This window comes from Erinaceus europaeus, chromosome 3 (genome assembly GCF_950295315.1).
Source record: "Erinaceus europaeus chromosome 3, mEriEur2.1, whole genome shotgun sequence".
In the NCBI taxonomy this organism is placed as follows: domain Eukaryota; kingdom Metazoa; phylum Chordata; class Mammalia; order Eulipotyphla; family Erinaceidae; genus Erinaceus; species Erinaceus europaeus.
The window spans coordinates 159,458,894-159,464,959 of record NC_080164.1 but is presented as its reverse complement, the minus strand read 5'-3'; the positions used below and the strand labels follow the sequence as shown (position 1 = coordinate 159,464,959).

The window sequence follows — 6,066 nt, the reverse complement described above, 5'->3', positions numbered from 1 at the left end:
GGTTTGATCCTAGGTCCTTGAGCGCTGTAACTTGCGCACTCAGACCAGGTATGCCACTGCCTGGCCCCTCCTTAAGGTATTATTAATGATAAGAAGGATGAGAAAAAACAAAAAACAAAAATGTAAGATTTAAAATTACTAGAGAGAAAATTAAATCATTTAAAATTTTACAGAACTGAATGTACGTAAATGTATTATATAAAAACATTATATATATATATATATATATATGTAAACACATTTGTGAGTCTTTTTGAAACTACTCGCCTTACCGTTTTTTGCATGAGAAATCTTTATCCATTTCTTCCTCTCATTTAATACTTCAAAGTTGTGTCATATTTCTATGATTTGTGGTTCACCTTGTTGAGAGTGAAAATGGCCATAGTTTCCTGTGGCACTCCTTTCAGTAACTCTTGCAAAGTGGGTCTGAAAAAAAGTAAATTCCTTTAATTTTTGTATGTCTAGTACTGTTTTGATTATTTCTTCATAACTGGATGACTGTCTTACAGTGTGAAGTATGTATGGCTGACAGTTGTCATATATAATAATGATCGACAAAACCAAAGGATAAGAGATGTTCAATTCCAAACAATTCCCACCATCAAAGTTCTGCATTCCATCCCCTCCATTGGAAGCTTTCTTATTCTTTGTCCCTCTGGAAGCATGAAACCAGGATCATTATAGGGTGCAGAAGGTGAAAGATTTGGCTTCTGTAATTGCTTCTCAACTGGGCATGGGTATTGGCAGGTCCATCCATACTCCCAGTCTGTCTCTATTAGTGGGGCAGTGCTCTGGAGAGGTGGGGTTCCATGACACACTGATGAGGTCATCTGTTCAGGGGAATCAGGTTGGCATCTCTGACAGTTGTCTTTTAATATTCTGAATATTCTATTCTACTCTTTCTTTGATGCCTCTTGGTTCCTGCTGAGAAAAATCTGAGTGAGTCTTCTTTACTACGCTACTTTTATATAGCAGCTTGTGGTTTATTTCCTTGTTCTTGACTTTTGAATATTTCACAGTGATGTCTCCTGCTGTAGGTCTACATGGGTTTAGGAATTTGGGAGTCCTTTCTGAATTTTGAGCACCTTAATTCTAACCATATCCTAGATTTATTTTGATTAGTATTCCTTTGAGTCTTTCTGCTACTTTCTGTCTCTCCTCTCATTCTGAGGCCCCTGTGATTCTGGTATTGCTTTTGTAATAGAGTTTTCGATCACTTGAAAAGTTACTATGGCATCTGGGACACCTTAGGATTTGGTTGACTTCCTGATGCCATAACAATACAGTGCTCAGATCTCAGGTTCCCCTGAATAGTCTTCTAGGGCTCAGCCAAGAGTCCATGGTGTTTACAGCTCAAAAATACCATCCTGAACTTCTTTTAAGCCTTTTGGTTCCTTAGTGGTTCCAAGTGGGTCCTTTAAACCTGCCACATAGATTTGAAGCAATCATAAATGTGGTACCTATAGTTCAGCATTTCTGCTTGAGGTTTTCCTCTCCCTATCCTGCTGTGCATGCATGATCACCAGCCTTCATACAATACTTTTTCTTTCTTCACCAGAAATCCCTGCTGTTCTTTGATGAAATTCACTGAGTTAATTTTTTGTATATATACATATTTTTTTCCCAAGAAGAGTTCCAGGCCACCATACCTCTACCCCAGAAGTTGCTTGGAAAAAGAGAAGTTTAAAATTCAATAGTTAGTTCTTTAAAGTTGACTCTGATATTAAACAATTAAGTTGATCACTATGAAAAGATCAAGGATGGTGCACCAATACACAGCACAGAAAATAATATGTAGAATTTAGAGCAGTAGTGCTCACTTCACAGTAGCACATATGCTAAGATGGGAACGTTGCAGAGAAGATTAGCATGCCCCCTGTGCAAGGATGACATGCAAATTTGTGAAGCATTCTATATTTTAAAAAAAGAAAGAAAGAAATTAGAACACTACAAACAACTTCATGCCAATGATCTTTATAGCCTAAGAAAAGCTCAGATCATTTAAAAAAATGTAAATCATCAAAGTGATTCAAGAAAGTAGAGAACTTTGTATCCATGAAACTAGTTAAGTGGATTGATTACATTACACATATACCTGAGGCCTGTTCTATTCCCAGCACCTTATGCATGAGAAATGATGTTCAGTTTTTCTCTCTCATAAAATAAATCTTTTAAAATGAAGAAAAAGAATAAATTCATAATCTAAAATATTTCAATACAAATATACACTTAATTGTAGTCACGAATAAAGCTAAGAATTTAAGTAATACTAGTCACAACAGCAATGGAAACTGAATTTATGGAGGATAATAATTAAAAAGATAACAATGAAATAATAGAAGCATAATGACAGAAAAAATAGACAAATGGAAAAGTATGGGGAATACCAAATAAATAGAATTAAAAAACAAATTAGGCTCATAGAATGTAAGTAAAAGGCATTTATATTCAATGTTAAAAGAAAAAAAAAACAATCCTTAAGCAAGTTTCATGTATAAAGAAAAATATTTAGGGGCTGGGTCATGGTACACCTGGTTGAGTGCATAAGTCACAATGCACAAGAACCTGGTTTCTAGCCCCCAGTCCCCACTTGCAGAGGGAAAGCTTCATGAGTGATGAAGCAGGGCTGCAGGTGTCTCTCTGTCTCTCTCCCTCTCTATCTCCCCTTCCCTCTGGATTTCTGACTGTCTTTATCCAATAAACAAAGATAATAATTATAAAAAAGAAAACAGAAAAAAAGAAAAATATTTATAAATGAGGAACATATGTTGATTTTTAAAACTTCATGACAAAAGTTGAAAAGATGTGTCCTGTAGCTGAAGATAGTAGGAATATAATAAGTTGAGGACAGATTAATACACAGATTAATTTAAATCTGATATCTTTCCATATTATCACTAAACACAATTAACTACACTTTAGCATCTAGAGTATAATTTCTAAAATGAATATGCTTATTTTTCCTTTATAGCAGTAATGGAAGTTTATCCTCTTAGGCTTGTAAGGCACTTTTCATGGTTTGAATATACTTTAATTCATACCTAAATTTTGTGACAAATATAGCATAACAAATTGTATCTAATTTTAATTTCTAAAATATATATATATATAAGATAACTCTATGGATTGCCATGAGCTAATTTATGTGAATTTAATAAAAATAAAACTCAATCACTTGAAGCAAAAAGGAAAAATATGGTGGGACATAATTTATTGCTTCTCACTTTGAATATCTCTGAGTTAATGAATTTTTAGGTCAGCTTATCCATAGGTTACATTTCTATAAAAAAATTCCAAAACTGAAAAATTTTGACATCTATTATTATAGAAATAAATATATTTATGTACAGGCTGCCATCTCATTTGCAATTTATATTTGCATTCTCATTGTTGGAACAGGTTTTCTGTGTATTTTGTACTCCAAAAACTGCCTTTTTATAGGGGAAAAAAAAAGTTTCAGCTCTGGCTTATGGTGGTTTGAGGACTGAACCTGGGACTTTGGAGTGTCAGGCACGACATTCTGTGTGCTTAACCATTATGCTGTCTACCCACAGAATAAAGCTACTTAACAGAGTTGTCACATGAAGTAAAAGCCTAGGTATCTACAGTTAGTGAAATACAACTTTGGGACTTTACGTTTCTACATTCTAGTAGAAATGTAAAGTTTTTACTAGTATCTTATGCAATATGCAGTTACAAACATTTTAATATAACCACCCTGGAAATATAAAAGTTATCAAATCAAAAAAATAAAAGGAATTCTTGTAGAAGAAAATAATTCAACAAGGGGTTTGGGCGGTGACACAGTGGGTTAGGTGCACACGGCTCAAAGCTCAAACCAGCTTAGGGTGAAAGCTCATGAGTGGTGAAACAGGACTACAAGTGACTCACTGTCTCTTTCCTTCTCTCTCTCCACCTCCCTTCTCTATGTCTTTATCCAAGAATGAATTTCTCTATGTGTTTATCCAAGAATAAATAAAAAAATATTTAAAAATAAAATAATTCAAAAGGCAGTAAAATAAATGGTTTTTATTTTTAAGTGCTTTATCAAAATGTAATTAACTTATTGACTAAGATCTTCAGGAAAGATAGTATGAATTTTTAAAGGCATTTTTTTAAATTACATTTAACAATTCTGATATAAAGACAATTCAGGAAATGGATTTTGAAATAATTTTGCATATATGGGGATATTGTGATACTTTATTTTACCTAAAATAATCAATGGCAGACTAAGTATACTGATTTTATTCCATTAAAACATATTTTTTCTTAAAAAAATAAGTAACTAGGTAGGAACATTTCAATAATAGTATTTATCACAGTGTCTCAGAGTCTTTATTTTTAGTTGTAGGGATGCACATAACAAAACTACTAAGTTCCCCACACCTATGGACATCTAATCTCTGATAAGGGGGCCCGAAGTATTAAATGGAGAAAGGAGGCTCTCTTCAATAAATAGTGCTTGGGAAAGTGGGTTGAAACATGCAGAAGAATGAAACTGTACCATCTTATCTTACCAGAAACAAAAATCAACTCCAAATGGATCAAAGACCTGGATGTTAGACCTGAAACTATCAAATACTTAGAGGAAAACATTGGTAAAACACTTCCCCACCTAACCCTCAGGGACATCTTTGATGATAAAAACCCAATTTCAAGGAAGACTAAGCAGAAACAAATCAATGGGACTATATCAAATTGAAAAGCTTCTGCACAGCCAAAGAAACTATCACACAAACAAGGAGACCCCTCTCGGTATGGGAGAAGACCTTCACATGCTATACATCAGACAAGAACCTAATAACCAATATATACAAACAGCTCAGCAAACTTAGCAATGAAAAAGCAAATGACCCCATCCAAAAAATGGGCAGAGAATATGAACAGAACATTCACTACAGAAGAGATCTAAAAGGCTAACAAAAACATGAAAAATTGCTCCAGGTCGCTGATTGTCAGAGAAATACAAATAAAGACAACATTTAGATACCACCTCACTCCTTCTGCACTGCTAGTGGGAATGTAAATTGGTACAGCCTCTGTGGAGAGCAGTCTGGAGAACTCTCACAAGGCCAGACATAGACCTTCCATATGACCCAGTAATTCCTCTCCTGGGGATATACCCCAAGGAATCCATAACACCCAACCAAAAAGATATGTATACACCTATGTTCATAGCAGCACAAATTGTAATAGCTAAAACCTGGAAGCAACCCAGGTGCCTAACAACAGATGAGTGTCTGAAAAAGCTGTGGTATATATACACAGTGGAATACTATGCAGCTATTAAAAACAATGTACCCACCTTCTCTGACCCATCTTGGATGGTGCTAGAAGGAACTATGTTAAGTGAGCTAAATCAGAAACATAAAAATGAGTATGGGATTATCCTACTCATAAATAGAAGTTGAGAAAGAAGAACAGAAAGGGAAACTCAAAGAAGCACTTGACTGAATCTGGAGCAGGGCACCAAAGTAAAAACCCTGGGGTGAGGGTGAGGGTGGATTTTTTATTCCTGGTGCAGCGGGGATGGGGGAGGGATTGGGATGGTGGTGGGAATGGTGTTTATGTACACTCCTATTAATTTGTAGTCATATAAATGACTATTTAATTAATATGAGAGGGGAATTTTTGTATGTCTCACTTTTTAAAGCACAGACTGGGTATTTTTTTTATTCTAGTCTGTATTGTATTGTATTTATTTATTTAAGAAAGGATAAATTAACAAAACCATAGGGTAGGAGGGGTACAACTCCACACAATTCCCACCACCCAATCTCCATATATCCCACCCCCTTCCCTGGTAGCTTTCCCATTCTCTATCCCTCTGGGAGCATATTTTTAATACATAGGCTGCATCTTTGATATATTGACTCTCTTAAAATCCTAGACCAGGGAGAAAGGAAGCAACCGGTGACACAGCTATATACAAATAGTGTCAAAGGACATAAATTATGGTGATATTATGGTGTATGATACAGCGAATCCTAACAAAGGGATTTTTCAAAGTTAACCCAATTGACAAATAATATGATTACAGCAATAACTATCTATTGTCTTCTT

At 34.9% G+C, this 6,066-nt stretch overlaps 1 non-coding gene across 1 annotated transcript; it reads left to right on the top strand.

Annotated features, from left to right (window-relative positions):
* Positions 1-1,812: 1,812 nt before the first annotated feature.
* LOC132537844 (U6 spliceosomal RNA) lies at positions 1,813-1,921 on the top strand. The gene has a single exon (XR_009549269.1). It is a non-coding gene; the product is annotated as a U6 spliceosomal RNA (small nuclear RNA).
* Positions 1,922-6,066: the final 4,145 nt, after the last annotated feature.